The sequence below is a fragment of the Humulus lupulus genome, chromosome 3 (genome assembly GCF_963169125.1).
Source record: "Humulus lupulus chromosome 3, drHumLupu1.1, whole genome shotgun sequence".
Lineage (NCBI taxonomy): Eukaryota > Viridiplantae > Streptophyta > Magnoliopsida > Rosales > Cannabaceae > Humulus > Humulus lupulus.
The window spans coordinates 162,482,457-162,497,683 of record NC_084795.1 but is presented as its reverse complement, the minus strand read 5'-3'; the positions used below and the strand labels follow the sequence as shown (position 1 = coordinate 162,497,683).

At 46.3% G+C, this 15,227-nt stretch overlaps 1 long non-coding RNA gene across 1 annotated transcript; it reads left to right on the top strand.

Moving 5' to 3' along the window:
• The first annotated feature begins 11,651 nt into the window (after nucleotides 1–11,651).
• Nucleotides 11,652–13,626, top strand: LOC133821425 (uncharacterized). The gene is made up of 2 exons (XR_009887563.1): nucleotides 11,652–13,019; nucleotides 13,162–13,626. It is a non-coding gene; the product is annotated as an uncharacterized LOC133821425 (long non-coding RNA).
• The last annotated feature ends 1,601 nt before the right edge of the window (nucleotides 13,627–15,227 follow it).

The window sequence follows — 15,227 nt, the reverse complement described above, 5'->3', positions numbered from 1 at the left end:
TGGATGGCCCAGCCTTGGAGAAGAGGCTGGTGCCTAGGCTCGGACGTGCATTGGCGCCGTTCGGAGTGGAGATGATGGAGGACATGGCCCTGAGCTTGTGCAAGCTCAATTCTGAGAAATGGGCCATCAGTAGCAGTAAGGATCCGCTGCTGCTGACACATGCCGTGAAGCAGCAATTGTCCGGGGTAAGCCGTCAGTTGTTGTGTTTTGGGATCATCTGTCTTAGCACATTTGGTTCTGCTTAACTCATTCTGTTGTCTTTCCTTGCAGGCCTCTCTGATCGCGGAACGCTCGTTCTGGGAGGTGGGTGCAGTTTTGGTTCAGCTGGAGGAGAGCCAGGTGGCTCGCCAGGCCTTGGAGGCGGAGAAGCAGAAACTGACCCAACAGGTCGAGAGCATAAGGGGGGAGGCTTCGGAGAAGATTGACCAGGCCCGGCGCACGGCTGAGGAAGAGGCGGACAAGAAATATCTTGCCAAATATCGAGAGTACCGGACCAGCGCAGAGAATGAGTTCAAACAGCGGTCGGATGACTTGAAGGCCGAAAACTCCAAGCTCTGGGAAGAGCTATCCCAAGCCAGGGTGGAGAAGGATACCTTGGAAGCCCGCTTGCAATCGAAAAATGATCTCCTCCTTAAGCGGCAAGAGGAATATGCCACTCTTCAGAATAAGTTGCACGAGGAGGAGCAATTTCATCAGAGGAGCAGGGATCTCGTGTCTATGCTGGAGTTGGGGCTCGCCGAGAAGGATAAAGAGATCAGAGCCTAGCAATTCACCGCCAGGGGGCATGTGACCGAGAAGCAATCCGTGCTGAACCAAAATAAGGTGCAGCGCAAGGAGATTGATTCTCTTAAGGGAGAGCGGGATGCATCCAAGGCCGAGACGAAAAAACTGAAAGCTCAATTAGCTGTTGCGGTGGCAAAGCTGGCAACCTCCGAGGCGGAGCTCTTGAAGGAGAAGGAGGATGCCAAGGTGGTACTGAACAGGATGATTAATATATCGCACGTGGTCCTCATGCATCAACTCTGGAAAATGAACCCGGAGGTACTAGGCTATCTGGGAGAGGATGCTGACGCCATGAGGGAGAAGCTACAGGTGTGGGATCAAGGCCCAGAGGTGTACGTCCAAACTTACAACATTGACGAACCTGCTGGAGCCCCTGAGGCAGGAGATCCTGGAGAGGCGGGGACCTCTGAACCTGCCCGTGATGAAGTTCCGCCTTCCAATGAGCCGACTCCGCCAGCCCCAGTTGAAACCGTTGACCTCGAGGCCTTGGCCGTGAATACCGCTGCCACCCCCAATGCTTGAAGGGGCCTTATCTTTAACTATTTTTCATTTGTGTTTTTCTTTGGGGCGAAGCTCCCTGTACTCTTTTCTCATTGCAGACATTTTTGCCATAATTATAGCATTCTCCTTTCTTTTCTGCCGAGTTCTTTGTTTAACTTTGCGTTTAGGGTAGACTTTTACACGGTAGAAACTGCTGTAGGGGCGCATGAGGTTTTGGTTCCAATGGCCAGAACCTATGCACTTCCAACTTGAAGCTCTAACGGCTGATGTCTTTTCCCACGTAAGTTCTAGGTTACGAAGGTTTCCTGGTTCCAACGGCCAGACTCCTTTCACCGTATTTTAGCTTTCCTAAGGCAAATAGCCAATCCCGGGACTTGTAGTTATACTGTTCGCTGGGATTGCTAAGGTGAGCCGTTCCATTGCTCGGAACGGGAGTTCTTTTGGTGAGCGTCGCTAGACTTAAGGTTAGATCTTAGCGAAGCAAAACTAACTGCCGTTGCGAACCTCATGGTGGCTGACTTAAGGGACCTGGCATGGAGCCCTGCGAGGGAAGGCTCGTTGCGGTTGGGGAAATTGCCACGCCCACCATGTGCGATCCCAGAGCAGGGGCTTTGCGAAGCAAGGCCTGCTGTGAGTGGGGTATCGACCATATCCGCTCCTGGAGCTGAAACTTGCAGTGGTCGAGGAGCTCGCCATGCATTATTTTGTGAGATCCGGAGCTGAAGCCTGCGAAGCAAGGTTTATAACGGTCACGGATCTTGCCATCTTTCGCCTTGCGGAACCCGGAGCTGGAGCCTGCGAAGCAAAGCTCTACAGCGGTCGCGGAGTATTCTGCAAAGGACTTGTCAGGGAGTTGGGGGTGTTTCGGCGTAGCTCTCTGAATGTGCCCCAACCCCCAGTCCTGTTCATCGCTGGGCTACACAGGAGACAATTTTCATGATGCATAATGGCAGACATTTCAATGGCAATTTTCACATAAACACATAATGCGCACATGACAAGTAATGCAAGTATGTTTATGGCAACAACAAATTAACCTAAGCTTAACAATTTAAAAAATGCTAGCACATAAGTGGTGTTCTGTGTATGTTTTGTTCAAGGGGCGTATGGCTATGCCTTAGCCATGTATACCCCCCCAAGTGAGCGTGGGGTCCGGACGTCTCCGGACCGCGTGGTCACTTGTTGAAACGCAGCTTTGAACACAGGGATAAAAAATGCAGTAAAAGCGGAGTGAACCTCTCCGTGTTTCATTAAATTAGCCTGTTAGGCATGTGTTTTACAGCAGGGAGGATTATCTCCACATTTTACACTTTTGCCGCGTCCACCAAGGACTTTCGACTAGATAGTCCGGGGCCTACTGATAGTAACGGCGGAGGTGCTCCGCGTTCCAGGCGCGCGGGACTTTAGATCCGTCGAGTCTCTTTAAGTGATACGTCCCATGGCCCACTTTTTCTTGTACTTCATAGGGGCCTTCCCAGTTGGGTTCGAGGACTCCCACTCCCGGATCCTGCGTAGCAGGAAATACTCTCCGTAGGACAAGGTCCCCAACTTCGAATGTACGGCTCTTGAATCTTGTGTTGAAGTTTCGGGCTATCTTGCCTTGGTACATTTTTAGTTGGACCTGTGACTGCTCCCGGAGCTCTTCGATCATGTCCAGGGACTCCTGGAGAAGGGCGTGGTTCCGGGTAGGGTCGTAGGTGTCCTGCCTGTGAGAGGGGATCATAGTTTCTACTGGGATGATGGCCTCGCAACTGAAGGTCATGGAATAAGGTGTGTGCCCCGTCGAAGTTCTCTCTGTTGTGCGATAGGCCCAAAGTACTCGCGGAAGCTCTTCCGGCCAGTGAGCCTTGCAGTCTTGGAGTTTTTTCTTCAATGTGGTCTTTAAGATTTTGTTTACTGCTTCCACTTTCCCATTAGCTTGAGGTCTGGCGACTGCGGAAAAGCTTTTGATGATTCCATGCGAAGCACAGAAGTTCGTGAAATGTTCACTATCAAATTGCTTCCCGTTATCGGACATAATTTTTCGTGGAAGCCCAAAACGACACACTATATTCCTGATGACAAAGTCCAGTGCTTTCTTCGACGTGACCGTGTTCATAGGTTCAGCTTCAGCCCATTTGGTGAAGTAGTCTACCGCGACTATGGCATACTTCACTCCGCCCCTTCCAGTTGGAAGGGAACCTACTAGGTCAATGCCCCAGACGGCGAACGGCCAGGGGCTGGTCATTAAGGTAATTTCTGTAGAAGGCGCTCGCGGAACCTTGGCGTACCTCTGGCACTGCTCACATTTTTTGACATAATCCACATAATCCTTCTTCATGGTGGGCCAGAAGTATCCTTGTCGAAGGATCTTTTTGGAGAGGCTCAGCCTGGAGGTATGGTCGCCACAGAACCCTCTGTGAACCTCATGGATGATGGCGCTAATTTCGGTGCCGGCAACACACCTAAGGAAGGGTATGGACAACTCCCTGTGGTAAAGCTTTCCATCCATAACCACGTATCGGGGAGCTTGATACTGGAGCTTTCTTGCGTCAGCCTTATCAGTGGGGAGCTCTCCGGTGGTGAGAAATCTGAGGATGGGTCCTATCCAAGAATGGGAATGGTCGATGATGGCATTTACCCTCTGTGTCTCAGTGCTAGGTGCTTCTAAGTGCCCGATGGGCACTAGGCCATACTGTTCAATCTCCGGGTCTGTTGCAAGCTTGGCCAGCATGTCCGCGAGTGAATTCTGGTCCCGGGGGACCTGGCGGATTTGGTGGTCTTTGAAATGCTGCAGGAGGCCACGGGAGAGAGACACGTAGGCAGCCATTTTTTCGCCTTTCGTCTGGTATTCCCCGGATATTTGGTTTACCACAAGTAGGGAGTCGCTGTATACTTCGATTTTTTGGGCTCCGACTTCTCTGGCCAGTTGTAATCCAGCTAGCATGGTTTCGTGTTCTGCCTCGTTGTTGGATGCTGGGAACGAGAAACGGATGGCGCTCTGGAGCTGATGTCCTTGGGGAGATATTAGGATGACCCCTGCTCCAGCTCCTTTTTCATTTGAGGCTCCGTCTACATAGACCTTCCAGGTGGGAAGTTCCGGGACAGGATCTTCCGGGAGGTCATTCAATCCTTAGCATTCCACAATAAAGTTCGCGAGAGCTTGTCCTTTTATGGAAACACGTGGCTGGTAGTGGATGTCAAATTGGCTCAGTTCCATGGCCCATTTAAGCAATCTGCCATAAGACTCGGGCTTCTGCAAGACTTGTCGGAGAGGGTGGTTGGTGAGTACTCTGATGGTGTGCGCCTGGAAATAGGGCCTTAGCTTCCGCGAAGCGATTAGCAAGCAGAGGGAGAGTTTTTCGATCATTGAATATCTGGACTCGGCGTCCAGTAACCTCTTGCTTACGTAATACACAGGGAGCTGGATACGGCCATCTTCCCAGACGAGAGCGGCACTCACTGCGTGCTCTATCACAGCTAAGTATAAGAACAACGCCTCTCCTTCGACAGGTTTGGACAGAATGGGAGCTCGGGTTAAATGTTCCTTGAGGTGTTGGAAGGCTGCTTCGCATTCGGGGGTCCACTCGAACCTCTTTTTTCCTCGCAACACATTGAAGAAGGGGACACATTTGTCAGTGGCCTTAGATACGAAGCGGCTGAGCGCAGCTATCCTTCCGGTAACGCTTTGGACATCCTTATGCTTACGAGGAGAAGGCATATCTATGAACGCCTTAATTTTGTCAGGGTTGGCCTCCACTCCGCGGGAGCTGACAATGAAACCGAGGAACTTCCCAGACGAGACCCCGAAAGTACATTTCTTCGGATTCAGTTTCATTCCATACTTTCGGATCACGGCGAAAGCTTCCTCAAGGTCGTCACTGTGGTCCCCGGAGGTCTTGGACTTTACCAACATGTCGTCTACGTACACCTCCATGTTCCTCCCCAGCTGGTCCTTGAACATCTTGTTTACTAGACGCTGGTACGTCGCCCCAGCATTCTTCAAACCGAAAGGCATGACCACGTAACAGTAGACACCCTTATCCGTGAGGAAGCTGGTGTGTTCCTGGTCCGCGACATGCATCTTGATCTGGTTGTATCTGGAGTACGCATCCATGAAGGACAAGAGTTCGTACCCGGAAGTAGCGCCTACCATCTGATCGATTCGCGGAAGAGGGAAACAATCTTTCAGGCAGGCTTTGTTTAGGTCCGTGAAGTCAATGCACATTCTCCAGGAGCCATTGGGTTTCGGGACCAGAACCGGGTTGGCCAACCATACGGGATAGTGTGACTCCTGGAGAAAGCCTATGGACATCAACTTGTCCACTTCAGCTTTGACTGCTTCGGCCCTTACTGGGTCTAACGGCCTCCTCTTTTGGCGAACTGGAGTTGCAGATGGGTCTATGTTGAGTGCGTGGCACGCAACATTAGGATTAATCCCCGTCATATCAGCGTGGGACCATGCCAGGATATCCTGATTATTCTTCACAGTGGCCACGATCTTTTCTCGAATGGCCGATGGAAGGTTTTTCCCTACCTGAATGACTTTGGTGGGATCTCCCGGGTTGAGGATCACCTCTTCGACTTCCTCCATCGGCTCTATCGCTCTCTCGACCCCCACTCTAGGGTCGAGTTCGTCAACGCACGCCCCTTGGGCGCCTCCAGTTTCTGGTAAATCTCCCACTAAAGGAGCGGCAACAACCGCCTCCTGGACCGTGTAGACGGATCGGACGGAGACGTTATAACAGCTTCGTGCACTTCGTTGGTCTCCCCGGAGGGTGCCGATACGCCCGTCGTCGCATGGAAACTTTAGGCATAAGTGGTGTATTGAGGTTATGGCCCCGCAATCGATTAGGACCGGTCGGCCTAGGATAGCATTATACGCCGTGGGGCAGTCGACCACTACAAATGTGCAGTGCTTGAAGGCGCAAGCGTCGTTTTCTCCTCTGAGGGTGACTGGAAGTTGAATTTTTCCTAATGGCATGAGTGCATCCCCATTGAACCCCTGAAGCTGAATGGGGCATGGGGTCAGGTTTGTCTCGGTTAATCCGATAGCGTGGAAGGCAGCTTTGAAGAGGATATTTACGGAGCTTCCATTATCGACAAGGATCCGTGATACCTTCTTATTGGCAATCTGAGCTTCCACCATGAGGGGATCATTGTGGGGGAAGTGCACATGTCGGGCGTCATCTTCCGTGAGGTGATGGGAAGATCCATCATTCGGGGACGCTGAGCAGGTGACTGAACCAAGGCGCACATCTCTCCGGTGTGTTCTAACTCCCTCAAGTACCTTTTCTGGGAGTTGCGGGTGCTTCCGGCAAGGTGCTGTCCTCCGGAAATGGTGGCTACGTGTCCATCAACGGGTGGTGGAGCAAGGCCGGGCGGATATGGGTTTCCGGGTCCCGGAGCCAATAAGGCAATGGGTGCCGGAGGGGTTGGAGCAGGGAGCACTGGGAACTGAGACCCAGGAGCTTGGGGGTGACCGGCTCCAGGAGCGCTAGCGGTCCCCCTCTGTCCCGGAGAATATGCAGCTCCGTGAACTACTCCCTGTCCGGGATAGATTATGGGTATCCTCACCCATTGACCGAGGTGTCCCGCTCTTGCCAGGGACTCGATCTCATCCTTCAGCTGAAGGCATTCGTTTGTGGTGTGCCCCACGTCTCCGTGGAACTCACACCTCTTATTGGAGTCTCGCGGACGCCTTCCTCCGTGAGACACTTTCGGGGGCTTCCTGTAGTTGACCATATTACAGGTCGCCCGATAGACATTCTCTCGCGAATTTATTAAACTGGTGTACTCCGTGAACTTGGGCTCATAGTCCTTCCGGGGTTTCTTTGAATGGTCTCCCCGGTTGGGGTTTCTTCTGCCTCGTTTATTTCGCGATTGGCTCAGATTTCGTTCTGGGCCTTCTGCTTGCGGTTGCGACGGTCTGGGAGCAATACTACATCCTGTCTGTACAGCTCCGTACCCAGAGAAATGGGTTTGACTCGGCGTCTGAGCAGACGCGGAAGGCCCATACACGCTTGGAGTGAACTGGGCTCCTGGAAGCGTGAGGGCTGGTGCGGGAGCTTGCGAAGCAAAGCTCGGCGCAGTCACGGAAGGCGTCGGAGCTGGGGGAACTCCAAAGGCCTGCTGGTAGGCATCCTCAAGGTTGATGATTCCCTGAGCTCTTGACATGAATTCGGACAGCGTTTCTGCCCGTCTCCTTTGCATTTCCCCCCATAGCAGGGAGCCGACAGTAAGGCCCGATTGAAGGGCGATCAGCTTCATGTCGTCGCTGACCTTGGTCTTAGCAGCAGCTTCCATCATTCTCTGAATGAAAGCTTTGAGGTTCTCATTGGGTAGCTGCTTGATGTTGGTTAAGGAACCAACCTCCATGTCGTGGTCTCGGGCAGCAATGAACTGCCTTCTGAATGCGGACTGTAGCTCCTTCCAACTGTGGATGGATCCGGGAGCTAATCTTTTCCACCAGTCCTCCGCGGACTTGGTAAGGGTGAGTGAGAAGCACATGCATTTGGCATCCTCACTGACGCGCGCCACTTGCATCATTTTGTTGTATTTAGCTAGATGGGTGCGCGGGTCTGTCCTCCCCTCATATAATTCTATGTGAGGCATTTTGAAGTTATCCGGGAGGGACGTTTCCGCGATCCTCCGAATACATGGCTCCGGGTCCTCCTCCTTGGAGTCTGACAGGGCCCCACTTTGCTTCCGGACCAGCTTGGTCAAGGCAGCGATCTGTTCCTCGAGCCTCTTTGTATCGCTCTCCGGGAGGTCACGTCCCCGGAACTTGTCATTAAGATGATTCCGCAGGTCATCTCCGCGAGGCCGGGCCTTTTCTCCTTTGGCCTTTTCATACTTGGCCTCCAACCTTCTTCTTAGGTCCACCGTGGACCAACTATCTTCGGAGTGCGTGTCCGCAGCCCGACCATCCTGGTTGACGGAATCACTGGGGCGGTTGTTCCTTCCCCTAGGCCTGGGTACCTTAGCACCGGGCCCTTTAGGCACAGAGTGCCCCCTTGGGGCTGAAGGACGTCTGGGCTTAGGAGCGCCAGAGACCTTCTGCGCGCGGGGGGGGGGGGGGGGGGCATTCGGCCTGGTGATCCACGCCTTTAGGAGGTGTAGGGGTGTTAGTGCGCGCAGGCTCCCCAACCTTTTCTTTGCCCTTGTTAGGGGCGGCTTTGGATGGTCCAGCAGCGGCTGGATCCGGCATGGTGGCATCAGCACCACCTGGAACAAAGGCATCCTCGTCCGAGTCGCCTAGGTCTCCGAACTTGCTTCGGAGGCGCTCCATTATGCGCTGCATTTTTTCGGAGACGCGCTCCTGCTCAGCAAGCTTGGCCTTAGTGACCACCAGTTCTTCGGCTACTTGGACCAGTTCTGGATCCTTCTCGTAGTAGTAGCCGTCTTTGTAGTAACCGTCTCGGACATACTCTTCTTCGCTTTCTAAGTATGTCGTATCTTCAGTACTGACCCGATCCTGGCGGGATGTCGGGTCTTCACCTTGGTGGTCCGAGGGTTCGTTTTGTACCACATCTTCCATCATAGTATCGGGGTTGACCCTAGTATTTTTGTCAACCGCAGATTTTCTCGTAGTCACCATCTTTTCAGTACGCAGAAAAAGAGCTGACTAAAAACTTCCTACAGCTCTCAATGAAAGCACCAAAATGTTTACCGAGTTTTTCGGAAACGAATACGAACGGAATAATAAAAATATAAGAACTGTAGAAGTGCAGAAATGTAAATAAACAAACAGTGTTTTTACGTGGTTCAGGCATTAACGAGCCCTAGTCCACGAGTCGATGTTATTATACTTGTAGAGAATAACAGTCAAACAGCTGGTGTACAAGAAACTCACAACCTCACAGTGTTTCTCTCGGGTTCTCTTGGAGAAGATGAAGCTAGAGAGATTTTGGTAGAGTTCTTGCTATGTGATTTGTTGGCCGTCCCCACTATCGTAAAATGAGGGGGTCTTTATAGCTATGGTTTTGGATTAGGGTTTTTCTCTACTCCCATGAGTCTTAATTACACCAGCCATAAATAGGGGATACAATTACCGTAGTCGCCTGGCTACCAGGCTCTATGTGGGTATATTTACGTGAAAGTATGGGGAATGCACAAAGGTAGCCGTCTTTTCCAAGTTGTCAGCGGAACAGTAGGCGAAATGGTACTTTTAGGCGTGCTGGGATGTGTGCGGCCTTGACCTGTCGGGCGTGTCAGGCGGGATTTTGTGTCAGGCGGATATCATTCCAACTATGCCTCCTCCATGACTCAACCGCTTGGTCTTGTTCCGTGCGAGGCACGGAACTGTTTCCGCGAAGGCAACCTGAAGAGCTTCTCCTGGAAGGAGCTTCCCCGAAGGATATCCCTTCGGGAGTCCGGGAGAGTAGATGAGCTTCCGTGTCGCGTTTGCTTGAAAGAGTAAGCCGGACACTAAACGGGAGAGGCGAAGCCTTTCTGTCCATCCGCGAGCTCTGGTCACCTACCGTGAAAGACTTTGATAATTCTGCTTCCCCGGGATATCCATCTAAACGCTATCCGGAAATCTGGATAACATTTGTATTTCAATGGAATAGACAAAACTTATGTTAAGTGGATATGGCATGGAGAACAAGTTGAGTCTACCTCCAAAGTATACAATGAAAATAAAGAATTTGCTCAAGTCGTTGATGACCCTATAGAGATGGTGAGAGATGCAGATGATCGAATTGTGGATAGGCCAGAAGAATTTGTAAAGTTCTTAGGAGATGCAGATAAACTAATTTTTCCAAGGTCACCTATGTCAAAGTTTGTTGTTTTGGTAAAATTATACAATTTTAAAGCTAGTAGTGGTTGAAGTGACATAAGTTTTACAAAGTTGCTTGATTTGATGAAGGAGATTTTACCAAAAGACAATGAGATGCCTTCTTTCCTTTATGAGGCAAAAAAACTCTTTTCACTTTAGGAATGGATTATAAAAAGATACATGCATGTCCTAATGATTGTGTTTTATACCGCAACAATTAAGAAAATGCAACTGAGTGCTCTACGTGCAAGACATTGAGATGGATGAGAAGTAAAGAAGGAAAGAAGGTAAGAAAGGGATTTTGGCTAAAGTATTACGGTATTTGCCACCGATACCAAGATATATACGTTTGTTTCGGAATCTAGAACATGCTAAAGGTTTAAGATGGCATGAGGATGGAAGGATCAAAGATGATAAACTACAACATCCAGCAGACTCATTTGCTTGGAAAACTATCGATGAGAAATGGCTTGTAATAAAAAAGGATCCTAGGAATCTTCGACTTGGTCTTTCAGCTGATGGAATCCATTTAGCAATATGAGCTCGTCTTATCGTTGCTGGCCAGTGATATTATGTATTTACAACCTCCCTCCTCACCTTTGCATGAAAAGAAGATTCATAATGTTGACATTGTTAATTTAAGGAAGTAAACAACCTGGAAATGATATAGACGTCTATTTGGCACCGTTGATAGATGATTTAAAGTTGTTGTGGGATGGAGTGGATTACTATGATTCTTTTAGTAAAGAAAGTTTTATACTGAGAGGGTTACTTTTATGGACAATTAATGATTTTTCAGCTTATGGAAACTTGGCAGAGTGTTATGCTAAGGGTTATAAAAGATGCCCAACATGTGGGGAACAAACAAGTGCAACAAGATTGAAGTTTTGTAAATATACTTATTACATGGGGCATAGAAGGTTTGTAAATATACTTCGTAATCAACTAAAAGCCTTTAATGGTAAGCAAGAACTACGAGGACCTCCACCAATAATGACTGGTGAAGAGATTTATGAAGAGATTCGTTCGATAAATAATAGATTCAGAAAACCAGTCACAAATACTGAAGAATGTGAAGACATTGAAGGCAGGGTCAAATCAAAGGATAAAAGTAAGATGAGTAAGAAATGAAAACGTAGCAAGAAACATCAAGTGAGCAATGATGATTCTTTGAATACTACATGTTGGAAAAAGAACTCTTTTTTTTTTTACTTGGAGTATTGGAGACATTTGTTAGTTAGACACAATCTCGATGTCATGAATATTGAGAAAAACATGTGATAGTTTGATAGGAACTTTACTCAATATTCCTGGAAAAACTAAAGATAGTATATCTGCTCGTCATGATCTTGTTCTAATGTCTGAATCAAAAAAAGAGCTGGCTTTTAAAGTAGAAGAGAATCAAACATATTTACCTCTATCATGTTACACCTTAAAAAAAGATGAGAAACACCAATTGTGTGAAACATTGGCAAAGATTAAGGTGGCAGATGGTTTTTCATCGAATATTTAAAATTTGGTTTCCTTGAAAGATTGTAGACTCCAAGGTCTAAAGTCTTATGACTATCATGTCTTAATGCAAAAAATGCTTCCAAAAGCTATTCGAGGCTTATTAGAAAACGCCGTGAGAAATGCTATAACCAGAATGTGTTTCTTCTTTAATGCCCTTTGCTCTAAAGTTATTGCCGTATCAAAGTTGGAGGTTATTCAGTTAGAAATTGTGAAGACTTTGTGCTTGTTCGAACAATATTTTCCTCCATCTTTCTTTGATATAATGGTTCATTTGACAGTTCATCTGGTTAGAGAAGTCACCCTTTCAATAGGTTGATGAAAGTTTACAAGGGTTATGTACGAAATTGAAATCGTCCAGAGGGTTGTATAGTTGAATCTTATATAGCTGAAGAAGCAGTTGAATTATGTTCTAAGTATATGGTCGATGTTGACTCAATTGGAATTCCAATAAGGGCAAGAGAGGAAGTTGTAGAAAATAAGGGTATCAACAATGGAAAACCTACTTTAATGGAAAAAGAAGATTGGGAGGTTGCTCGTCAAAATATCTTGGAGAATACAGTTGAGGTTCAACCTTATATAGAGTAAGTACATTATTTAAATTAATTTTCTTAAATTGAACAAATAATGTTAGTAATTATTATGTTGTAGTAACAATATTATTCAATACAGAGAACATTTGCAATATCTAAATAAGAAAAATCAAACAAAATCTAGAAAGCAGATTCAAGATGAGTATCATCGTACTTTTTGACATTGGTTTCTTGATAAGGTGATATTTTACTTTAAAATGACAACTCCAATATAAACTATTTTTAATGATTGTTTGCATAAATGTAATTAAGGTATTATTCATTAATGTAGATTCAAAAAGAGTTGACCGATGAGTTGCATGAAGTTACCGAAACTTTGAGATGGCTTTCATTAGGTCTGACTCGATTGGCAATTAAGCACAATGTGTTTATAATTAATGGTTGTAGGTTTAACACTAAAGTTCGTGATGATGTTAGGGTCACCCAAAATAGTGGTGTAAGTATTGTAGCTCAAACCTTACAAGTCTCTAGTGCACGTGACAAGAACCCTATATATGGTGAGATGAAATTTTATGGTGTCATCCAAGAAATATGGGAGCTTGATTATCGTGAATTTAGGATGCCGATGTTCAAGTGTGATTGGGTAGACAGCAAAAACGATGTGGAGAAAGAAAAGTTAGGTCATTAAAGTTGATTTGAATAAAATAGGACATAAAAAGGACTCATTTATAATGGCAAGTCAAGCTAAACAAGTGTTTTATGTTGAGGATCCTACTTCATCAAGATGGTCAATAGGGCTTGCTTCACAACCAAGAGACAAACAAAGTGCATGATGGAGATCAACAACATGACTTTGGTGAATCCCTGAGTTTGAGGGAGTTGAAGCAACTGTTGGGCCATATGTACGAAAATATGGTGATGGAATTTGGATAGTAAGATTTCATCTTTATGAATGACATATAATATTATCTTTTACTATAAATTTTCTTTGTTGATCTTAATATTTTCTTTTACTTAAAAATTTACGTCATTTATTTTTACATATAATAATTTTTGTGTTTCATATGTTGACAGGATCATGGACCCATTTGATGAGCATCTTGAGGAGTACCTAGAGGGTGATGATAGTAAGCTGATGTTGATTCCATCGATGAGAATACTGATGGTGGTTCTATGGATGTTGACCACGGGGAGGAGGATAATAATAAAGAGAAAAAGAAGAGAAAAAGAAAAAACATAAGCGGACACGAGGCATAGTGCGATTGACGAGGATCATAGCAGATAAAATTAAAGGAATCAAACGCCATTTGAGGTTCAATAGCGGGGGGCAATCAATCGGGACCCCAAACAGAGAGCTTCAATGTTATTTAGGAATGCAAGCCAAAAGTATGGTGCCAATTAACATTGGCAATTAGTGCAACGTTCCTAAATCTATATTGGACAGCTTATGGAAAGATGTCAATGTAAGACATTTCACTATGTTTTGAAATAAATTGATGAGTTTTATATTTTCTTTTGCTTACAAAGTTTCTTAAACTATTTGCAGCTAGCTTTCCACCTAGATGAGAATATGCGAAAAAATATTATTGACTCTGTTGGTAATAAGTGGAGACAATTTAAATGTAATTTGAACAAGAAGTTTATAGTCCCTTACCTTAATGATCCATCTCTTTTAGAAGCAAACCCTCGTGGTCTTGATAAACCTCCACCAAGCTATCATATAGAAGAAACACATTGGAAATAATTTTTCAAGAGAAGGACATCCAAATGTAATTTGAATGTTAGGTACACATTGGAGACAATTTAAATGTAATTTGAACAAGACATGCATGCGCAAAGAAAAAAGGGCAAACTGATTGAGATCGGAACAAATGACATCCTAACACAAGTGTTAGGTACTGCTGAGTACCCCGGTCGAGTTCGAGGCCAGAGTTGAGGTGTCACATAAAGAGACCACTTTCATAAGCCTGTTGGGGGGGGGGGGGGGTTCTAAGAGGCTTGCAGAAAAAAAAATTAAGTTTGAACAACAAACCAACATACGACATAGGGAGGAGATTGAAAAGTTGAAAGAATCATTCATGTCCAAGCTTGAAGAATTTTCAACCAAGATGGCACATATGCAAGCTAACTTTGGTAGTCAATCTAGCTTTGGTAGCCATTCTAGACTCAATAAAATAGAAGTTGAGGCACCAATTGACGCTGCTCCAAAAGTTGAGGCACTGATGGACACTACTCCAGATGTTGAGGCACCAATTGACACTACTCCAGAAGTTCAGGCACCGATTGACACTAGTCTTTTGTATGAGACATCTACACCTTCATCTTCTATTCATCCTGAGCCACTAAAGGTAAATTCTCTTATATTGTTTAAGAAATGATTATTTAACTTATACTAACTATAACATCATTGTAGAAAGATGTTAAGTGCAAATTATACGTTGGGCAAGGTGGTGATGTTGTGCCTCTTGGACGGGTGGTGGCTACCAAAGGCAATGTACATGGAAAAAGTTTAGCACTTGGTAACTATCGCGTGGTTGTTGATAAATTTGTAGATGGGAGTGCAAAACTACCTGTCTCAGTTGGGGATGAGATGACTATTGTGGTTTATGTGTTCAACAGTTATGTTGCTTGGCCATCGCATCTTATTATTACTCATGATCATGAACAGGTAACAAAAGTTTTGATAGAAAATTGAATGTATTTTGTGATATTTTATCTAACTTTTCTATGTTTATTGTGAAGGATTCCAAGAGACTAAAGAGAAAGAGGATTTCAGCAGCTTGTCCACCACCACAAGACCCAAAACATCCTCCACAACAGCTTCCCACTATTCAAGAAGAGGCAGGATCAAGTATGGCTAGTAAGCCACCGATTATCTTCAAGGTTCCCACTGGACTTCCCATAAAAAATGGTTAGAAACAGACATAGAAAATAATAAAGATGTTCTAAGTCCAGCACCGCCAATGAGACTAATGAAGCCCCTCCAATCCGAAGAAAGGAATCACGTACTACTACCGCGGTTGCCAATAGAAATGCACCACCTTCGGTGGATAACACCACTGGAATTATCCGGCTACGTCAAAAAGTGGAACAACTGCTGCAACAACAATGACAACAGCCACAGCCTCAGCCCCAGTCGC